This window comes from Callospermophilus lateralis, chromosome 20 (genome assembly GCF_048772815.1).
Source record: "Callospermophilus lateralis isolate mCalLat2 chromosome 20, mCalLat2.hap1, whole genome shotgun sequence".
Lineage (NCBI taxonomy): Eukaryota > Metazoa > Chordata > Mammalia > Rodentia > Sciuridae > Callospermophilus > Callospermophilus lateralis.
This window is the reverse complement of record NC_135324.1, coordinates 5,461,795-5,485,186: the sequence shown is the minus strand read 5'-3', so window position 1 is coordinate 5,485,186 and position 23,392 is coordinate 5,461,795. Positions and strand designations below refer to the sequence as shown.

General features: G+C 44.1%; 1 protein-coding gene across 8 annotated transcripts in view; it reads left to right on the top strand.

The window, feature by feature from the left end:
- Hrh1 (histamine receptor H1) overlaps positions 1–23,392 on the top strand; it is a 90,215-nt gene that overhangs the window by 5,470 nt on the left and 61,353 nt on the right. The window contains exons 1-3 of one of the 8 annotated variants that reach the window (XM_076841140.1): positions 4,658–5,107; positions 17,824–17,890; positions 18,140–18,389. The exons of 3 other annotated variants lie outside the window; for them this stretch is intronic. The gene's annotated coding sequence lies outside the window, so the exon portion shown is untranslated. Of the gene's footprint in view, positions 1–4,657; positions 5,108–16,184; positions 16,204–17,823; positions 17,891–18,139; positions 19,982–23,392 lie in introns of those variants that run through there. 4 more of the 8 variants (XM_076841139.1, XR_013089500.1, XM_076841138.1 and 1 more) reach the window with 4 other exon arrangements.

Sequence of the window (23,392 nt, the reverse complement as noted above, 5' to 3'; positions counted from 1 at the left end):
GGATCTCACTGAGTTGCTTAGTGCCTCACTGTTGCTGAGGCTGGCTTTGAACTCATGGTCCTCCTGCCCCGTCCTCCTGAGTTGCTGGGATTACAGGCATGCACCATCATGCTCGGCTTTGTTTAGAATTTTAATGTGAGTTCAAGTTCAGGAGTGAAATTCCCTGGTGATTTCCTTTTGTGTGTGTGTGTGCATGTGCTTCTTTCTCAAGTCTTTGATGTCAAGGTTTGCTGGCTTATGGGACAAGGTGGGCAGGGTTCCCACTTTACTGTTCTCTGAAAACAATTGCATAAGCTCTGAATGTTGATCATCATTGAGTGTTTGATGAACTCACCAGTTAGACCCCCAGTGGGTGGACACTGAAGCAGAGAGTGGGGAGGGAAACCAGTGTCCGCTAAGTCCAAGGAAGAACTTTTCAACAGCCAGAGGCTCAGACTACCTTGGGTGGAAGTAGACAGAGTGCCATGGGGAGAGCCCAACCTTGGACACCGAATGAGGTTTCTGCCAACCAAGTATCCTAGATGAAGGGCACTCAACCCATGGTGAAATCCAGATGCTCAAGAGCTACACTTGAGTCTCTTTGTGGTTTTAAAATTGTTGTGGCTGTTGTAGACTGTACGTGTGAATTGTTATTCCATGGTGATCACAGATTGAGGGATTTTACTTTCTTGATTGTGTATTCCTGTTCCAGTTGATGGGCTCTCCTGTCCTGTTTTCAGTTTTTGTGAAATCTCTACCTTATGACCTATGGGTCACACCCTCTTCTGCAAATTCACTTACTTTCCCTACCAGTTAGCTAGATATGGGCTAGTTTCTTAGCTGGAATCTTCCCTTAATTTCCTTTTTTTTTTTTTTAATGCCAAGTACTGACCTAACTTGGGTCATCTCTTTTAACTCCCATAACAATGATAGGAGCTAATTACTATTACCCCATTGTTCAGATAGGAAAATCAAGGTTTCTACTTGTTATCTTTAGTGGCTTCACATTTCACACTGAATTATCACTCTCTAACTTGGTGTAAGATGAAGGTCTAAATTGATTTTCTTTTTACCAAATTCTTCCATTGTGTTTATTGAATCCTTCCTTTCTCACTTACCTGCACATCCTATGCCACCTGTACGGAATTACTGAGTATCTTTGGAGGCAGAACCCCAGGATGGCACATAACTCCAGGGAACACTGTTTTGATGGTTCTCAGCCTGAGTTCTCAGGGCTTGTAACCTGGAAATCCATTATTAGTGATGGGGGTCTATCTAGACTGTCTGTTCTGGTCTGTTGGATTGATTCTGTAACTGACTATCAGACAAGGTGATGACAGGAGACAAAAGGCCCATGACAATGGGATGATTGAGAACAGTTTGATAAAGAAACTATTACCTTGTATAAACTTTTTGGTTTGGGGAACCATCAAGGGGGTGGGACAATGCCCTAGGGTGTCAGTGGGGCGAGGAGAGCTTTTCTACCTTTATGATTGAAGGGGAAAGAGAAAGGAGCAACTCTTGGAATGTGGAGAGAGAGCTGGCATGTAGATGGAGTATGTAGCCACCTGGTCAGGAGGGAGCCAGAGCAAGAACACCCCATCACACCCTCCTGTGGCATCCCAGGGCTATACCCAGTCAGGAACAGAGGGAGGGCAAGCAAGTGTCTCCTGGGGTACGTGTAGGCAGAGAGCAGGTACGGTGGAGTGGGATTGCCATGGTGTTTAGATGATGATTTGTGTTGTGTGTGTTTTCATAACTTACAAACACATCTGCTACCTCCTCATTTTTTTTTCTTTCAAACTTTTCCAGAAAGTTTTCACTCAGTTTATCCTTATTTACTGGCTGTTCTTTCACTGCTCCTGGAGGGACTCACTGACCATTATTAAATGAATACAGGCTGCTGCCCCTCACCCTGAGCCCATGTGAGGCACAGTTTCGGAGCAGCCCACACCTGTGGGCCAGAGGATCTTAGAATATGGCTTGATCTCAGGTGTAAAAGGGTAGCCACATTTTCTTTCTTCTGTCTGCATCATCTAAATGCCTGTGTGCAGGGACCACCCTGATGGGCCTATGTGGAGGTCAGTTCCAGCCTCCCTGGAGGACTGAAGACAGTCTGGCTCTTTACAGCACCTTCCAAGGTCTCCCAAGAGTGAATTTGGAAGAAATGATCAGTTCTGCATTCAAATCAGATCATCACAGTCTCTCCCTGAGAACAAGTTCATGCGAGGCCAAAAGAGACAAAATGCAATTGTATGTATAAATTGAGTTGCAGAAATGATGCTTGTAAATTCAGTGAACAGTTAAGAGCTAAGGCTTCAGAATCTGGGGCCATAGTTTTGGATTCTGGCTCCTCCACTTTCCATAGTATATCCTGGGCAAGTCACATGTCCTGTCTGTGCCTCAATGCCCTCAACCATATGGTTGGATTGGTGACATTACAGTTATGCACCACATAGGGGTGTTTTGGTCAGCATTGCACTGTGCATATAGGGACATGGTCCCATCAGATTATAAGGAGGCTGAAAAGCCCTTGTTATCATAGGAGATGACAGTTCCATGAGTGTTATTGCCCCTGAAGACCTTCCAATGAGATAAGATGTGGAGGTGGAAGACAGTGATATTGATGATCGTGGCCCTGTGTCAACCTAGGCTAATGTATGTGTGTGTTTGCATCTTAGTTTATCCCGCAAAAGTTTGAAAAGTAAAAAAGCTAAGAACAAAAACTAATTTTAAATAGAAAAAAGCTTATAGAATAAATATAGAAAGGGAAAAAATTCTGTCCAGCTGCATAACATGTACGATTTAAGTGAAGTATAGAGTCAAAAAGTTTTTAAAATGAAAAACTTTATAAAGTAAAAAAAAAAAAGTTTCAATAAGCAAACGTTAATTCATTATATAAAAATATAAGTTTTTTTAAAAAATACAAATTTCATGTACCCTGAGGATAGAGTGTTCATAAAGTCTGCAGTAGTATACAGAATGTGTCTGGCCTTCATATTTACTCGCCACCCGCTCAGTGACTCACCCAGAGCAACTTTCGCACTTGCAAGTTCCATGCATGGTGATGGCCCTGTACATACTTACATACATACCATGCTTAAACATGTTTAGATACAGTATTATGTCCAGTTGTCTACAGTGGCCAGTATAGTAACATGCTGAATAGGTTTGTAGCTCAGAGCAGCAGGCTATCCATTACCATAGAGCCTGGATGGGTAATAGGCTAGACCATCCAAGTTTGTGTAAGTGTACACTAAGATGTTCACATAACAATGAAGCTACCTAATGACATTCATCGGAATAAACCCCCATTGTTCGGTGATGCAATTATTAACTTCCAGGACTGTTATTAGTCTTAAATGAGTCATGCAGTTTGAAAGAATGAATATTTGAAAAGTACTTACAAGAGTCTGGCAAGGCCTAATTGTTTATTAAATAAACCAATTAATATATATTATATGGATTTCTTTTCCCTTGAGAGATTGGGCATTATTTTGTTAAGTTCCAAAACAAAACCCATTGTATTTTTAAAAATTGAAATTGTATTAGCCCTATATATTAATGTGAAGACCTATTGTATTAAGGGCATTTCGGTTTGGTCCAATCTGCTGGTTGTTACTGGTGTTTCCTCTGAGAAGGCCTGTTGTACATTGTAGCTCCTTAGGGCTCTTTGCTGAGGCTGTGTGAGAGAGGGTCCTCATCGAAAGTGTTGGAACCTAGAGGCAAGAGGGTTTGGTGACCACTGTGGGATTTCAGAGTCTTTACCTAGACTCAAATTCTAATGCCACCCACAGAGACATGTGTTTGATCCCAAAGGAAGCATTTTAACCTTCCTGGACTCAGTTTTCTCATATGTAAAAAGGTAACAATACTAATACCCATCTGAGAGCCTCTTCCTCCTGATCCTAGGAAGACTAACAACTTCTATCACTGAGAACCCAAATGTCCCCTCCTCATGAGGCCCAACTAGTTTTAAGCTGACACCCCCACCCTAATCTAGCCATTCTTCCTTTCATTGTCTGCATGGCCCCAACCAGCCTGTCAGCCCTAGCAGTGTGGGGAAATGATCTCTATGGATCACTGTTCTCTTGCACTGCCTTCATTACCTTCTGATACCTAGTAGGTGCTCAATAAAAGCCTCCCAAAAGAAGAATGAAAGATAGATCCTAAAAGTCAGGTGGTAGGTGGGACCTTGCTCATGTCAATGGCTGTGCAGACCACAAAGAAGGTGTCTGTCTGCTTACCACAGCTCTGGCACTTGAACAACTTGCAAATCTTCAGATTAAATGGCTTTGAGGGCATTTTGGAAGTAGTAGGAAACACAAGGCAAGGATGGGTTCTTTTCACTGTTGATTCAGAAGCTCGATAAATATTTGTCACTTGCTCATTGATTGATTTTCACAGCACCTTGCACCAGGCTTGACCAGGGCTCTGAGAAGCTCCATTAGCAAGTCAGGAACACAAGACAGATGGGGTCCCCTCCTCCTCTTCTCCCCTTTGGGAGCTGGGAGGGGCCAGTAAATAGCATTGCTTCATGCAACCTGAGCTCTGTCCAAAAAGACAAAGGGCAAGGCAGCCAGAGAATAAAATGTCACCATTACCAGTCAGAGTGATGTGGGGGCATGTTGGGTTGCCGATGCTGAAGGGCAAAACTGACAGGGTTTCCCTGCCCAGGTTCAGGCAGTACTGCTCAGAGCAGCCCCTCTCCTTCCTGGTAGAGAGCAGGAGGGGACCATGCTCCCTACTGGCAGCCTGGCTCCTAAGGCAAGCAGAGTCTTGAGTTCTACTTGACTATTTAATTTCTTGGATTCGTCCATAAATATGTCACACCCAGAGGGGCCCAGGGGACGAGGAAATGAGGAGATGGAGAGAAACCGTGGTATCAGAGTGATGAAGCGCCACATATCATGTGGAAGGAGACAGAAGGATTAGGCAAGAAACATTTTCCTCTTCTTGGAGGGGGAATCCAGAAGTCTCTGATGCCTGCTTATTATTTCTAACAGCAGAGAGTCAAGAAACAGGGTTTCTAACTTTCCTGATCCTCCCTCTGGCTGACTGAGGAAGACATTCCAGACCTGTGCTTCTGGGTCATTACATGATCTGGTCCTCTGAACAGCTCTGTGAGGTAAGCTTTAGTATGTCCATTTTATAGATGAAAAACTGAGGTTAGACATGCTGACTCACATTCTAGAGTAGACCTGGGGAGACTATGACAGTGGCCCAGATGAGAGAGAATGGTTGCTTGACTGGGCAGGATGGTGACCATGGAGCAAATTGGAAGGATTGGGACTGTTTGGAGAAGAGGCAGGAGGGCTGGACAGGTGGATAGGTGCTGTGCAGTGGGACGTGTCATTATTGACAGGTTGTGTTGGAGCTGTGCTCTTGAATAACTTGTGCTTATTTTGTTTAGATTGGGGGTTGGGTTTTGAGGTTTGGTTTATTTACTTATTTATTTATTTTTTGGTTGTACTTTGGGTAGAATAGATGTGACCCTTCTAGGCAGAGATTTTGCAAAGAATTAAAAATTCCACAGGCATCACAGCACCTGGGCTTCTCAGTGGAACTGAAGCTGGTGATCACTCACTCCTCATTGGAGTGGTGGCCGAGCGCCTTAGATGGAGTGGAAGCATGCAGGGTTGAGGTGGGGAGCTAACAGAAAAAGGTGCTTGGGTCTGTGAGCTGTCTGGTAATTAAGGGGGTCCTGTGACACCCCTCCCCCACTTTCTTCTTGCCCTTCCACAGTCCTCTTACTGGTGATGGTTGTTGCATCCCACTTCCCTGTCATGTTGCCTGGCGCCTTGCCCTCTTCTGCATCCTTCCTGAGCATCCTCCTTTCTGTGGCAGCCTGAGCTTAGGCTTCCTCCTCCCTCCCAGGACCCCTGACACTCACTTCCCTGTCCCCAGGAAGCCCTCTGTTATCCCGAGGAATGAATCTGTTTTCTAGGAATGAATCTGACTGTGTTACTTCCCTGCTCACAGTCCAATGGCATCCTCTGCAGCCATCATGTAGAAGGAATCCTTAGTTGTACCACTTGAAAAGATGTCTGTGATAAATGCATTGTTGAGTGATAACAGAAGTGACAGAGTACCAGAGACAGCATAAGATGGCAGAATGCCGTGCATGGTCACAGGCATGGGCTCCAAGGCCATACTGACAATGTCACTTACTAATTGTGTGACCAGGACAAAGTGCTTCAGTTTCCTCACCTATGAAGTGGGAATGCTAATGGTTCTCACCCCTTTTTGCAAAGATTAAAGAAGTTAATGTGTAAAATATGAGCCTAGTGCTTCGCTCCCAGTAGCACTCACTAAATGTGAGCTGTTGTCATGGCCACATCAGTGTCTGTCATCGTATATGTTCACAAATATGTGTATGTACCTCTCTCCTCTTTTACCTCCTTCAGGACTTGGGCTAGATGTGTCCTCTTCCAGGAAGCCCTCCCTGATCACCTTTATCACTACCAAGACTGGGTTAGGGTCCTTCTCTGAACTTGTAGAACTACATGGACCTGTATCTGCCACACACATAGCACTCTGTAGTCACCATCTATCTCCTCAAGGCTGTAAGCAGCCTGAGGATGTGGGCCATGGCTGATTCCCCATTATATCCTTGACACCCCTCAGAGTGCCAGGAATATAGTACATCCCCAGGAAGTTTTAAATGAATAAATGAGTATGAGCAGGGCTTTGAAACATAAGACTTCAGTGGGAAGCAACTTGGAAACAGGACATTTCAGCAGGGGCAAAAGTACGAGAGTAGGGGGAGAGACACGTGACTGGGCTGTGCACATCATAGAATGTGACTTAGGAGGTTAACAGAAAGTAATTCAGGTGGGCAAGATGGGTAGGGGCTTTAGGAATGTTTTGTGTAAAGAAAGGAAGGTAGATGAAGTGGGGGTGGGTGTGAAGCAAGATGTACTGGGGGAATGAGTCTTCCATTTACACTGGGATCCCCTGGTCTGGCCAGGTCAGGGTCAGGTGCTTCTGTGACACCAGGTAGTCATTATAATGTATGATTAAACACTTGTTTTACCTGTCTCTGTCTACCACCAGATTGCAGACTCCTCTAGAGATGGAAAGTTGGGGTAGGTTTAAAAAAAAAAAAACTCTAGAAATCTTGTGCACAAAGATAAGCTGTTTCTTCTTCCACACCTCCTTTTTCTCTGCCACGTAGGGCTGAGGTCATAAAGTGTGTTGTGCTTCCTGACATCTGCATCCTAGCAGGTGTCACTCCAGTTCTTCTGGGAACACCAAGTGTATGGCTCTTGCACTCATTTGAACTCATTCTCTCATCCCTGCCTCCTTTAGTTAAGGCTTGACTACAACTTACAACAGATGCAGCCTAGAAGTTCATTCCTAGGTGAGACTAGCAGGCTGCAGAAGAAAATGTTCTCTCCTAAGTTGTTGGGACTAAATTGAATATTGCTTATGAAACCCAAATTGGGAAAGACAGTGCCTGTCCCAGCAGCAGAGGTGGCAGCAAGGTGAAATAGGAGTCAGAGTCTGTTTATGGGTATGGTGAACTTACTGTGTGATGGGGATTGCAGAGGACAGACTGACATGGCTGCTGCCCTTACAGGTGACATGATGGAGAAGACAGATGAGTCATGACAATTAAGTGGGGTGTAACAGTCTCTGATGGGGCAGCACAGTGCAAAGGGAAGTTTAAAGAGGTTAAGTGACTCACCCAAGGTCACATAGAAAGTAAGTAGCCAAGTCGGGGTTTAAACTGAGATCCTCTGTTGCTTTTTACTGTGCTACAAAACCCCTCAAGGTGTGATGCCAATTGCCTGAAATATTTTTGGCAGTTGTTCAATGGCAGTATTAGTTAATCCTCCTGATTCTTCTTGTGGTTTCTTAGATTACATTCATCCTTTCATTTCCTTAAGGTTCCAGGAGCTGAATGTAGACCATTTCTCCTGAGTTCCAGGCTAGATAATAGGTACAAGTCATGAAATTAATCCTTGGGTTTTTGAGGTTGAGTGTTCCCTGATACACAGAGTTTATTTCTCCTTTTCTCTATTAGAGGCAGGTGGAAAAAAAAAACAGTCAAGTAGGGAAGAGAAATCAAAAGAACATTTAGCTCTATGGGTTGAAGCACAGCCATTGAGTGAGTCACAGGGATTTGGACACCCAGGGTTTGAAGCTGACATTGGACCAGATTGTCCTATCAGTGCCAAGAACCATTAAGGGTGACCTTCCTATGTCACTTCTGAATATGGAGCAAAGCCTTCTCTGCCATCTTGGTCCCTAGGAGAAAATCTGCAGAATTGAGCACCTTTCTGATGAATACATTTTTCTGTCTTTGATCCCAGGCCCAGAGCTGTGTGTCTGTCTATGCTCTAAATGGTACTTTGGAGCAGACCTCAATTTCCATGATTATTAGTTTATAAAATAAAACTTTCATAAATCTTATTAGCATCACCAAACACAGGGTAAGGTCACCAGGATATGCACTGAGCATCTGCTAGGTAGTGGACATTATGTTGAGCTCTTCATGTGTATTGCATCATTTAATCTGTAAATAACTTTGTGAAGTCAAGATGGTTATTATCTGTACCTTTGAGACAAGAAACTGAAAGTTCAGAGACTTGAAATATCTTACCTGAGGTCACACAGCTAAAAAATGGAATGAATTGGAATTAAAGCCAGACCTTACTCCCAACCATGTACTTTTCTCCACAAGTATTTAGGGGGAGGTGGAGCTTTGAGAGCTGAGGGAGGCAGCCCTGTCCTTCAGAGGAGGAACTTGGCCCCCAAGAAGGAAAGGACTTGCCCAGGGCCACACCTTGTTGGTGGCAGAGCTGGCTCTGAAACCAATTCCTCTGATCTCTAAGGCTACTCGTTCTGGTTCCCTTTTGAGGCTTATCAAGTCTTTTAATCAAGGCCACAGGCTCTTTGCAGCTGGCTCTTTCATTTGTCTGTCCACACTGGCCAGCCAGCGCTTTCCCACACATGGTTCAGGCTTCCTCCCCATCACTGTGTCCTTGCTGCCCACAGACCTTCCCACTTTCTCTGTCAGTGTGAATTCTGTGTTCCTATTGCAGTGCTCACTTAAACTTAGTGATTTGGGGGTTAATATAATTTTTATGATAATAAAATATACATAACAAAATGGGCACATAAAATGGCATATGACTTGTATGTCAATAACGCTGAGAAGGGACAGGTAGAAATGCCCCTCCAGGTCTCCCCTCCCATGATGCCTTTTCCAGGAAGGCTTTCCTTCGAGGAGGTTATTAGGGTTGCAGAGCTCAGAAGCAGGCCTGGTTTAGACTCTGCTAATGTGGCCTACTGCTGAATATGGGGATGTACGCAAGACAGAACATAGTGTCACCACTATATTGCCAGGCCCCATGGGGACTGGAGGGCCATTTCGAACCAGGCTGCTACTAGAGACCCATTATCCTGTCCCTTCTTCCATAGCAGCCCTCTGCCTTCCTCTCTAATGCAGGACAGTGGAGGTGACTGTCCTTACTGCCCAACTATTGTTCTTGCTCACACCACCTTGCTCTTCCCTCTCCTTATCCACCTTTCGTGCATTCAACATCTTTTTACTGAGCACATTGTTTGCCCCAGCTGTGACTCTAAGTACTTGGGAAGTGTGGCAGGAGGAGCAGACAATATTCCAACCCTAGTGGAACCTCATTCTGAGCTGCTGGCTTCTGCTCGCCTGTGACATCTACTGTTTCTAGCTTCTAAAGGTCCATAACATTGGCTGTTCCCTGGCTTCTGCAGGCCCATGGCATCCATAGTCCTTTCTCTCTGCTGGCCCATGATGTCTGTTGTCCTTTGGCTTCTGCTGTGCATGACATCTGTTGTTCATGGTTCTGTGGCCTTGTGAACTTCTGCAGCTTCCTGGGTTTTGATTTCTGCTCCTGGTTCTTGTCAGCCTCTGCTTTCTGTATGTTAAATAAGGCCTTTCAAGATGGAATCTATTTCATTCAGCAATTTCTACTTGACCAGAATTTTTTTCTGGGTCACCCCACAGATAGCGCACCCATGACTGTCTTTAGCCCATGGCTGGTCCAGGTACCTGTGCTGATGAGTCACAGTCTCAGCTTATCAAAAGATCACATTTTATTGGCTCAGGTGATGCCAGAGACTATTCTGAGATATAGGAATGAACAAGAGGGGTAGATCCTGTCTGCCTAGGGCTTACATTCTAACAGAGGAATACGCAAGAAATGAATTGACAATGACTGTAAAATGCAGTGTTGAAGATTTGTGACAAGCCAGGTGTGGTATGCATTCCTGTCTCCAAAAAAAAAAAAAAAAAAAAAAAGTAATAAGCAGATGGTGTGTGGGGAGGTGTCCCTTTACATAGGATGGGAGGAGTTCACATTTGAATCAAGTGACGAATTGAGGTATGCTCCTGAGGGAAGAACATTCTGTGGAGATGGAACAGCAAGACCCTGGGCTAGAAATAGGTTAGAATATTCTAGAAATAGTGAGGAGCCCTGAGTAACTGAACAAAATGTGTAAGGTCTAGTATAAGGGATGGTGTCAGACAGGTCACCAGCCAGGCATGGGAGGCCCATGTGTTGACGGCTTCGTCCCCAGCCTGTGGTGCTGTTGGAGGTTGTGGAACCTCAAGAGGTAGGGTCTAGTGAGGGATCTTAGGTTACTGGGGTGTGCCCTTGAAAGGGATAGTAGGACCCTGCCCCTCCCTTCCACTTTTCTTGACCATTGTGAGGACTTGGCTTTTTCCTGGAGGCCACTGATGAGGTTTGAGCTTCTAGCAACACAATTGGGTGTGGGGTGAAAAGCACCATCTTGGCTGCTGGGTGGTGGTGGTGAGGGACTCCATAAGAGACTAGTGCTGACCTCCAAGCCTCGGTGGCTATGGCCTGGACCAGAGAGCAGTGAATAGCCCCCAGGTATAGCTTGCAGATGAACTGAACATAATGGATGTCTCTCTTGTGCACTTCCCTCAAGTCCCTAGGTGGACACAAGCAATGCAGTCCTTCTGCTCCTACAGTGCTTATCCCAGGTGTCACAATGGATTTCTTGATCCTTAACCAGAAGACAATAATGGTGTCTTCCTCCTGGGGTCATTGTGGGCATGACAGGCCCTAGTCTCAGTAGGTGGGAGCTGTTATTGTTTAGGAACACAGGGGATGTGGGTGTTTCAGGATAGAGGAAACACCTCAGTTGGAGTTCTCTCAGTGGATTTGGCTATCCCTGACTCTGTTGTGACCAGCAACCCTGGAAGTGGAGTCTTTTTAGTTGGAAATGGAGAAGCTACTCCTTTACTGTGTTCAACCAGGAGCCGGGGACTTTCTCCCACTTATTTAAGTCCATACAGCCCCTCTGAGCAGTGAGAGTGCCCATCTCTGTTTTGCAGCATCTTGGAGGTGAAGGAGTTCACCTCAGGGCCTGCAGCAAGTGGCAGAGCAGGCCAATTGGCTGAGCCCCAGCCAAGAGGCAGAATGGTATAGTGATTCAAGACCTGGGGTTGGGACCCACAGAAATCTGAGTTTGATGTTGGGTCTGCCACTGACTGGCTGAATGATCTGGCCATGTCCCTTCCTCTCTCTGTGTCTTGGTTTTCTTATCTGTAAAATGGGGTAATATTGGGCTCCTTACCTGCTTCAGGTGAGGAGTTAGGAGGAAATGGATGTGAAGTCTTAGGCAGGACCCACATATAGTGGATACTGTGCAGATAAGAGCTCCCCTCTCCTGTCCCCTGGCCTGTGTGTCTGGCTCCTGCATGGCATCCCTGCCAGCATTTTGAAGTAGATGTCTCATTGCTAGATGCTGTCATGGAAACCAAGAGATGGGGGAAATAGGAGGGGCCAGAGTGGGGGTGGGAAGGGGATGTCCTTCCCTTGCTCACCCTCTGGCTCACCTTAGCCAGCTCATTGTAACAAATGATGGCTCAGAAGAACAAAGTGGATATGGGAAGACAAAGTGATAGAGAAGACAAAGGCCAGCTGGGATGAGCTACTACCTTTGACTGTACAATTAGTAAAGAGTACTGAGCACAACCTGCAGGGCCAGGTGCAGCCATATCTCAGGCTCCCTGAGGCCCGGGCAGGCTGGAACAGGGATGTGACTCATGCTGAAAATACTTGTCCATCTGCCATTATTTCTGCATCTGTGAGAGGCATTGCAGCCATTTCCCTGTGAAACACTTCTTACCCCATGTCTATCAAGTCAAAGCTGATGATCCTTCCAGCTGCTCCTCTGAATCGATGGCAAAGTGAGTTGTTCACTGTCTTGCAAATAAAAAGAGCTTGTTTGAGATTACCTGGTCCCCGTCATCCAGTGTCTTTCAGTACTAGATCCTTTTTTTTGACACCGAGTTCTTCAGAGCTGAGTTGGAAACCTGACCTATGGATTAATGACCCTTCTGAATCTCAATGTTCTTGCCTGTTAAAGGGGTTGATTGCAGGACCTGCCCCATGGATCCAGAGAAGTACTTACAAGTGGTATTGTTATTACTGTCATTTCATACCCTCTAAACTCAGGAGCAAGGAAGGAAGCAGGAAAAAACTCTTAGGATATGCTTCGTTTATAAAATTAAATAATTTCTTTTTGAGATGAAATGAATCTTACAAATGCTTTCTTCCTTGAAAGTTTCGGATCAGTTATCGAGTGTTTATTTGTACCTACTCTGTGCCAGAGCCCACGCTGGGTGCTAGGGAGATGAGTAACAAAGAATCATTTGACCTTTGAACTTGCAGCCTGGTGGGGGAGGCAGACAGAGAAAATTATAAGGTCACACGTAAGATGTGTGTGGTCAAGATGAACACAGGGCTTTGGATGCACAGAAGTTGGGGGGCACTTATCCCAACCTGAGGAACCTGGGAACATTCCCTGGAGGTTTGCCTGGAGAGTTTCAAAGCTGAGTAGAACTGCTCGGTTGAGTAGGTGAGAAGGGCTTTCTATGCAGAAGGTACCTCCAGGCAGAACATGGTGGTCTGAAATAGCATGGTGTGTCCAGGAGGCCTTAAGGAGTTGGGATTTGCCAAAGCTGAAAGTCAAGGTTAAGGGCAGCGGAACAAGAACAAGCCTAGAGAGGTGATCAGGGTCCTGTTGTTAGTGTCCTGTTCAGTGCTAGGATAGCCTACTTTCCAGATTCCTTCTAACCTAGGATCTCTTCATTGCAATGAGTGAAAGATGCTGTGTTTTCAATAAATGTCTCCCAAAGGCCTATGTATTGAAGGCTTGGTCCCCAGCCTGTGCTGCTCTTGGAGGTTGTGAAAAATTCAAGAGGTAGGGCCTAGTGAGGGGTCTTAGGTCACAGGGGGCGTGCCCCTCCCTCTCTCTCTTCACTCCCATGAAGTGCTCTGCTCTGCTGCATGCTTCCCCATGCACAATGTGCTGTCTCACCACAAGTCCAAAGCACAGGCCCAACAGGTCATGGACTAAACCTCCAAACTGTGAGGCCAAGAACCTTGTCACTTTGTAAGTTGACTCTCTAGTATTTATTGTACTAGTACATCGAGAGACAGAAGAGGGTGGTCAGAGAGTCTTGGAACTTTCCTCATCAGAGAGTGGCCCCACAGGCACCATTGTGACACTGGAGCTTGTTAGAAATGCAGAATCTTAGGGCTGGGGTTGTAGCTCAGTGATGGAGCACTTGCCTAGTATATATGAGGCACTGGGTTCGATCCTCAGCACCATATAAAAACAAACAAACAAACAAATAAATGGTATTGAAAGAAAGAAAGAAATGCAGAATCTCAGGCTCCACCCCAGAATCAGAGTCAGCATTTCGACAAACTCCCCAGGGAATACCCATGCACATGAAGGGCACAGGACTAGCTAGTACCACACCAAGTTGCCGCCAGCCATCACCTGCTCTGTTTCTAGGCCCTGGCAGAGGCGGACTTTTGCTTTTCAAGCAGCCCAAGACTCCTGTTCAGGACAAGGAAGGGACTTCCCCAGCTGTGCTCTGGAACTGCTTTAAAAGATGTCTAAGTCCCCTTTTTAAGGCACCCTGCCAGGTGTCCTTGGTCAGTTCATCTCTCTTTTGCCTCACTGGAAGCAGAATCAAGTGAGATATTGAAGCACAACTTACTCATTTCATAAGAGGAAACTGTTCCTGACTCGTGTTAAAAGCAATCTCTAGAGAAAGTTATTTGGGCAGGTACTTTTCGGCTCCTCCTGTGAGGTGGCTTGTCTCCAAGGACAGGGCACCCAGACCTGTGAGTCAGTTGCTTCACAGTCTTCATTTATTCATATGTGTATTCTCTTAAAGAGAAAATGATGACACAGTCTCCTCCATCTCCAAGGACTTAGAATACCAGGCCAAGTGATTTGCGCTTTTGCTAAGGGCAGTAGGGAGCCATGGAAGCATTCTGAGGAGGAGAGTGACAGGTTGAATATTGCCTGTTGAAAGGGCACTCTGCCACCAATGAAGTGGGGACAAGAAGGGTCTGCAGACTTTATTGTGGAGGCAGGTGAAGGAGCCCATGTGAGAAAAATGAGGCCTGGGTCCAGGCAGTGGCCCTATTTGGTCATACTGTATCAATTCTCGGGCCAAGCTTTGTCTACTAAGTGGGCCATGGCTTCAAGGATTCTGAATTCCTAATTGATCTCATCTGCTGGAGGCTTAAGCAGCTGCTGCCTTTGAAGCAGCAACTTACAGCTGACTGAGAATAGAATTTGGAAACCTTTCTGGTCCATATGTGACCGATAAAGGCATCTATTTTGATCCAGACAGATTAGGAGTTACTGGAAGCAATTTCAGCTTGACTTGGGAATCCCTCCTAATGCTCACCCCAGCGCCCGGGGTTATGTGCAGAAGAGTCTTCTGAGGGACTCTGGACTTAGAGTAGAGAACAGGGAGGACTGTGTTAAAGGCTTGGTCTTCAGCTTGATGCTGTTTGGAGGTGGTGGAACCTTTAAGAGCTAGAGCCTAGTGGGAGGTCTTGAGGTCATTGGAGCCATGCCCTCTCAAGGGGATTATGGAGCCCCAGTCTCCTTCCCTTTCTCTCTTTTACTTCCCAGCCATGAGATCAGTGTTGTTGCCCTACCGTGGACTTCTCCACCTTGGTATAATGCCTCAGCCCAAAGCACCAAGTCCAATCGATCAGGGACTGAAACTTCCTATACCCAGAAAAGGGTAGAGACTTTTGGTTAGTAGAAACTGACTTTGAAGCTCACCTTACCATTTACCATGTGCTCTTGGATGATGAACTCACTTTGAGTTGACTTAGTCTTTTTTTCTGTACAGTGGGAATAACGACAGCACTGATGATGTGAAGTTATTATGAATTCATGAAATATTACATAGCTCATATTTGGCATGTTATAAATAAAGGGTAGCTGTTAAATTATTATTATATTTTAATATTGCTATTATCCATAAAACTTTATTTACAATGTATAAATCATTTATTTTACCTTTAAAGACTCTGAAAAAAGTCCTGCAGTAAAATCTGCTTGATTTTCCTTAATCTGGTATTTCTGAAATCTATTTGATATTTTGGAGTCACCTTTTTTCATATAATAGCCAGGAGATTCTAAGGAATTCATGCTCTTTGAGACTTGCTTTGGGAAATACTGATTTTGTGTCTTGTAAACACCCTAGGAAGCCATTATCTCTGGGCCAGGTTTTAGTCCAAACATGAATCCTTTGATGTAAAGAGTTGTATCTCATTGCAGTTATTCCTATTTCCTCTTCCCCTAAGACAGGCACTCAGAAAGAAAGGCCTGAGGTAACCATTCCAGAATCATAGGGCTAGGAGGTAGAAGTGGGCCTTGGGGTTTAGCCTTGCCCTGGAAAAAGGACTCATCCTTCAGTACCCCATTCCTGTGTTCACTTCTCTCAGAAGCTTATACATCTTGCCCAGAGAGCATTAATTGACCATTCCCACATGAGGTAGTAGCCTGGTGGAAACCACCCATTCAAGACATACCACACTGGACCATGGCTGTCTGTAACATATGACTATCTCCCCGGCTAGACTGTGAACTTTTTCAGTGTAGACATTACATGCCATCTCAGGAACCCCAGCCAGGATTGATAAAGACCAGATTATATTCATCATCCTCTAGGGACTTCTGAGGTCTCAACCTGTGAGAGGAGGAGTGAAGAGCGAGCTCTGGGTCTTCTGAAACAGGAAGACATGGTTTGTCTCAACTCTGCCAGCTCTGCCAGTTCCCATAGCCTTGGTGGTAGTGGGAGTCGGGGAGGATCAGAGCTTCCCCAGATTGCCAGTACATGACTCAAGACCTCTCTGAGATCCTGGAGTACAGACACCTAGGGTAAGGAACTAATACATTGTGGGGCTTCTCATCCTGGAAGAAAAACCACTTCTATGGCAAAAGGGCAGGGTTGACCACGAAGAAGTGATGATAAGCTCCCCATATCCACTCCAAAGCTCATATGCCATGATCTTTAAAGTCTGGCTTATTTGAGCTAGATGGCAGTTCATGAATGCTTAATCTTGGAAGATGACTTTAGTCTCCAGTGCTCTGGAGGCTGGGGTATGCTTCATGCACAGGAATTTGGCTGAGCTAAAGGGCCCAGAGACCAGAACCAGACCCTGGGAGGCTGCTCTCAATTGGCCTCAGGAGTAAGTGGGAAAGATGGGGAAGTAGTCTAAGCCACTGTGGAAACTGGGGGAGCTACTAGGCAGTAGGCTGCCCCCCATCCCAGAGCAACATTCCACAAAGAGTAGGACCTGATTCAGATCAGACTCCAATATGGAATCATCTTAGTCGTGGTTCCTTTGGATCAGGAACCCTTTCTTTTCATTGTTTGGAGAGAAAGGATGCTGAAGCACACTGGAGCTTGGGATGTGACACAAAGTCCTTGCTAGGTCTTAGAGTCCCAGCTGGGAAGGATTCCTTGGAGAAATAATGATGATGATGATGATGATGATGAGGTGATGGTGGTAGTAGTAGGTTCATCCACATTGTGGCATGCTGCAGTTGTGTACAATGAATCAAAGTGCATTCTGCTTTTGTATATACCTAATTCAAATAAATAAATTAAAAAAATAAAATGTCAGAAAAAATATTGTACCAAAACAATATTCCACTGTGTGGATATATCACCTTGTGTTTATCCATCAACTGATGGATACTTGGGCTGTTTCCTCTTTTGGGCTATTCTGAATAATGCTGTGAGTGAGTTTTTGTGTGAACTATGGTTTTCCTATTCTCAGGAGTGGAATTTCTTGATTATATGATTAAGTATATGTTTAACTTTCTGTGGAATTGCTTGTTTTCCATGACTATACCATTTTACAGTCCTATTGTTAAGGCGAGATTGCAATAAATCACGGAGTAGATCTTAAAGCAGGAGACAGAAATTTTATTCAACAGCTGGCAGTCCAGATCCACCAGCTGGTGGGCCAAGGGGTAGGCTGCATGTCTGCACCTTTCAACACCCCCTCGGGGTTTGAGTACACCCTTTATAGTAAAAAAAAAAACATATCAAAGCATAAGTATCTATTGCTATGGTTCAAAACCATAAACAAATATAATGAGATCTAAAATCATAAGCAGAAAAGAGAGTGGCCAAAATGTCCCTAGTTGAATACAAGTTAAAGAATGGTTACTAACATCTAAACAGTCAATCTCTGACAGGATACATTGTCCAAGAAAAAAGGGAACCAAAGAGAGAACACTAGTTTATCATATAAGAATTGCCATTTTGTGTTGCCAAATGTGCTAGGCTAAGCAGCTGTTGATGTGTACAGAAGCAGGGCTTTCTATGGGAGAAGCATTTCTTATAGAATGTGGATTCTTGGGGCAAATAGAGTCAGTTTGGTCATTGCCCATATAGCCTGGCCCATAACACTACTAGTAATATATGGTAAGTTCCAGTTTTCCCACATACCTGCTTAACTGTCTTTTTGAATTTATCTTCCCAATTAGGCATCAAGTTCTCTCTTGTGGTTTTGATTTGCATTGATGGCTAATGATCTGAAGCATCTTTTCATGGGTATGTTGATTGTTTCTACATCTTCTCTGGAGAAATGCCCGTTCAGATTTTTTGCTCGTTCTTTGATTAGGCCATTAGTCCATTGACTGTTCCTGTGTAAAAGCTCTTTATATTTTCTATAGTATGAGGCTAATGGAATTGACTATGTTCCCCAGATTAAAGACAAAGTTTGTAAGGGGCCTTGTAGGCACCAGGGAGCCAATTGTTGTTATCATTAATAGAACACTCTTTTTATTCATTGATTTTCAGGCTGGATAAGGCTGCAGCTGTCATCTGAACCTTCCCTGTCTGCCCATTTCATGGATGAAGTAATTCATTCTAGGGAGGAAAGCTACTTCTTGTTCTAGCTTTCAGAAACGGCTTAAAGCAGATCTGGAATCAGCCAGCCACGTGCCCATGGGCAGGACACATCCCTTCCTTGCACCTCAGTGTATCCATCTGTGAAGTGGAGGTGGGGGACACAGATAGCCTGCACAGAGCATCATATATGTGGCAAGTGGTAACTGGAATGTTTTTATGTACACGTCCTGTTCAGTCCACCCAGCCACCCCTATGTCCTGGGCATTCCTACCCTCCCATTTAACACATGTGAAAACTGATGCAGAGAGTCAAAGTCCCTCATCTGACGGCTTGTGTCTAGGATGTGACAGAATCAGGATCAAACCTGGGATTTTCATTCCGGATGCCTGTCATCATCCTGTCTCTTGGGACACCCCAGAAAAGCACTTATTCCTTTTTTTCAATTTTTTTGGTAATTTTTTGATACTTATTGTTCTTCTACCAGAAAATTTGTAATAAGCACAGAGGAAACCTGGGAAAAGTAGAAAACACACTCCCACCCCAGCCGTCTGTGATATGTTTTACTGTCTCTCAGATCTGTTTGGAAAGTTCTAATGAGATCTGTGCTGTGCCAGTCCTGCCTTTCTAAAGTGGTGGCCTGGAGCACTTGGGAGTCTAGCCATCTTCAGGGTAAAACCCAGCTAGGTAGTGCTGAACTTTGGGGGACAAAGATCTCTGGGACCTATCTTTCTAGAAGTCAGGCACATCTGCTTTTTCAGCAGATGGGACTTTGGGAGCATTGGGGTATCTCTTTGGGAATGGGGTCTGTCTCAAATTCTAAAACAGTTCTTAGCCTCCAGCAGTGGTTTTGCCTCCAGGGAACATTTGACACTGTTTAGAAGTATTTTGAGTTGTCACAACTTGCAAGAGAGCTTTGCTCCTGGCATGTAGTGGATAGAGGACAAGGATGCTGTTCAACATTCTGCAATGTACAGGACATTCTTCAAACAAAGAATCATCCTAACGCAAAGTATTGACAGAGTTGAGGACAGGAACCTTGTGCTGGACCAACACAAAGTTGGTCCTGCTTTCTTGTAGACCCAGCTGGGGCAGTGGCACACAGTACATGAATGTATGAGGGTGAATCTCACAGCTAATGAAGACCTCCTTACTTGATTTGTGGGCATCCTTTTGTACTCCTGTTCCCCTTTTTGTGTTTTGGGATGAAGCCACACAGGGGGAAAGTGATGTTATCCCATTCCCAAGGCAGGTTCTTGCTGCTCAGAGAGGCAGGTGATGGCTTGTGGTATTTTGCAGATGGGGCCTCTGAAGGGCTGACACTGGGTGTCATTCATTGCTGTATCTGCAGTGACTGGCACAGTCAGTGAATTGTGCTTCTATCGTTCACATCTAACTCATATAGTAACATAATGCTAACAAAATACTTTTATAAAACAGACATATAAGAACTTGGTCAGTCTTCAGAAACCTATGAGATATTTTTATTATCTCCATTTTACAGATGCAGAAACTTAAGACACAGGGAGGTAAAAATCCCACAGCCCAGATGTAGTAAAGGCAGACTCTGAACACAGGCATTCTAGCTTTCTGCCCTTAACCACTGAATGTCCCTCCCTTTCTTAAAATGGCCAGCAGGATACATTCTGTACTGCCTCATGAGCCCAGATTTCCCAGGTAGGTATGAGAAGTTCACAGAGCTCCATAGTGCCAACAAGAGTGTGGGGAACTTTCCTAACATGCCCAGATAATGGTTTTCAAGCAGTGGGGAGAAAATTAGACTAAATGCAATAGACTAAGTGGGCATGAAGTTTATCCTTGAGACTTTAGCATTGTTTTTCCATTGTAATTAATTAATAAAAACTTAGGGTTTTTATTAAAATGAACATGCTTGCTAAAGAATAAAGCAAAACTTGCCAATGCCTCTGAATACATATCCTCAAAAAACTTAGGGAATCATGAAATGTATTCTAATGCCTGGATTCCACTGCTGCAAATTTGGATTCAGGAGGTCTGGGCCAAGGAATGGTATTTTAAATAATTTTTCTTAGAAATTCTATAAAGTATAAACAAAGAGGGCAAGAGCCTAAAGCACAGCATCAGGGCTCAGGAATTCAATGGAGAAATAAATTGTTCATCATTGATAACAAAAGCATTAAAAAAGTGTGCTTTACAAAATCACCTCCTCTGGGAATCCCTCTCTCATCCATATATCCATCCTTCTTTCTTTATTTCCTCCTCCCTCCTCCCCCACTCTCCCTCCCTCCCTCCCTCCCTCCCTCTCCTTCCCTTTCCATATGATGCTAAGGAATTAAGCCCAGCACCATATATTAGGCAAATTCTCTTCCGTGGAGCTAAATCTCCAGTCCTTTTTTTCCCCCCCTATTTTTGTGACTGTCTTGCTGAATTCAGTCTAGCCTGAAATTTGCATTTCTCCTGCCTCAACTTCCAAGTAGCTGGGATTACAAGCATGGGCTACCACACTGGCCTCCCTGATCCTTCAAAGGAATCCATTGCTTCTTTTCTGACCTCTCTGTTTTTGTGGATATGACATTATAGGGCAATTTTTTGATTATGGGTGTTTTGGAGCAAGAACTTTGTCTTATCTGCCTCTGTATACCTAGCACCTACCCCAATGTCAGTCCTAAAGCCAGTGCTCTGTGAGTGCTTATTTAACAAATAGATGAGTAGATAAGTCCTCTTTGGCCTTCACCCAGTGTGCTTTGTGGTCTGGGCTTTAGACCGAAAAGATCTGAGTTTGGACTCTGACACTTTCTGTCATCTTGACTTTGGGGCCCTCAAATGCCCCTTCTAAGTCTTAACTGGCCCATCTGGAGAATTGGGATGAAACAATCCCTCCCTCTTGTTGGAGCTCGATGTCACAGGCAAATCATGGCAATGACATTTTGCAAACCTTGAGGTATCTTGTTGAACTGTATGTGGTGGGGAGATTGTGATTCCTATTCTATAATGTTGGCACTCTCAGAGATGTTGTTTATGCAACTTCTGGGCTCTGTGCCTGGCTTCCTATGGACTTCTGGCACTTGGGGAGGGCAGATGAAAGTATCGAATATGGATGTGTAATTCTTCCAGGGGTCAGCATCCCTGGGTTTGTTTAGGGTTCTGTGGAAGGCCCCACTTCTGACCACTTCCAGCCTCCCTTGCAGATTTTCTCCTCTGCCCAAGTTCACTGCTCCTCTTGCCCACCTTGCTGGACCCTTGAGGGTTCCTTGGCCCCTCCCAACCAAGACCAGGCCCCCTGTTAAGTCCTTTTCCACCAAGTCTGAGCTCTGAGCCTCCGTTTCCTCTTCCTGGGTACCTGCCTGTGGGAATTGTATATACTTAGGGTGTGAACTGCCAGAATGTTAGATTTATTGACCTGCTATTAAAAAGCTGTATAAGCCTATTTCCTGCCATATTGTAACCGAAGAAATGGCCATTATTTGCCTCACCACCAGGGAAATTGACACTGGCAAAATAATTCAGCCCTTAGTCATAACAATTGCCGCTTTTACCAGTACCCAGTGTCAAAATATAGAACCCTTACAACATGTTGTAAGTATTGCTATTGTTATCATTTTGTAGTTGGGAAAACTGAGGCCCCTAGAAAAGATCTAAGTTAGCTGAGGCTAAACCACTTCACTCTGGAGAAAGCTGGAGTCTATCCCAAAATGGCTGGTGCCACTGTCTCTGAGAGAATGAAGGGAAAGGAAGAGTCATGGTTTCCCTGTGCTGCAGAATCAGGGACCTCTCTGATTTCTACACCAGGGGTAAGAGATGATTACCACAGAATTATAAGTGATAAAGGTCCACAGAATGGCAGACCTGGGTTCTAGTCTCACCTGAGCACATGCTTGTTTTGAGTTAATCCACAGGATACTCACTAAGTACCTCTGCATTAGATAGGCAGGCAAACAGGTGGAATAGGAGAGAGTTCAAAAGAAGACTTACATAGAACTTGAAATTTAGTGTGCATGAAGGGCACATTAGAAATTACTGGAGAAGAGGTACTGAATACACAGACTTTGAACAATTGGAGAATCTCTTTAAAAATATTAAGTTAGGTCACACGTTACTCCTTTCACCAGAATTAATTCCAAATTGGTCAGAAATTTTAATTAAAAAAGATAAATACAATTACTAGAAGATGTAATATTTTCAAAATAATCTCAAAGAGAAGTCCTTTCTAAGTGTAATGTACAATCCAAAATACACTGAAAAATTTTGATAAATTTTAGTGTTTAAAAAGTTGTTTAAACTTCTTTGTCACATGTTACAATCAAAAGACAAATGAGTCACCCGGATAAAATAGTCATATATCACAGACAGGAGCTAATTTTCTTAATATATAAAGAATGCCAACCAACCAATAAAAAAAGAACATTCCCCTAGAAAAACACGGTCAAAGAAGTTGAACAGAAAAGGAAGTTAAAACAGCATTTATATATCTACAGCAATGCTCAATTCCTCTCATTATAAGAATTGCAAGTTAAACTACAGTGAAATACCATATTAACCTATCAGATTGACAGATTTTAAAAGTTACTTAAGGCATTTTGATACTTAGATTTTGCATAAATGTCAGTGTTACAAAAATAGTACAGCCCCTCTCTATGGATCTTACAATATTTTAAATGTACAAAATCTTTGACTCAACCATTTTTACTTCTAGAAGTCCATCTTTCAAATAAACTTGTGTGTGTGAAGTAATGATTGTATGTGGAGAGTTCAAAGCAACAGAAAGCGTGAAGGCAACTATAAATATCCCCCCCACAGGGTACTCACTAAGTAAATATTCCTGTATCCATATATGCTTCACTTTACAACTGTGAAAAAAATGAAGCCAACTCACATGCCTTTCAAGGCCCATTTGTTTAAAAGGAAGGAAGGAGGAGGGGAGGAGAAAGAGAAGTGAGTAAGGAAGGAGCATAGAAAAAATTACACGAGGAACAAAGAGCTTATTTATGTACATGCATGTACTTAGATGTGCATGCTGTGGCCCTGGAAGGACACATGGGACACTAGTCACAGGCTTCTGGTAATGAGAGCTAAGTGTTTGGGGAATAAAGTTGACTTTCACTCTATTTCTTTAGTGTCATTTCCTTCAAACGCTGTGCATTTACCATATATTCAAGTAAATACAACACAAAACACCTGGCACACAGAAGGTGCTTAATATTACCAGTTCACTTACCCTTCACTGAA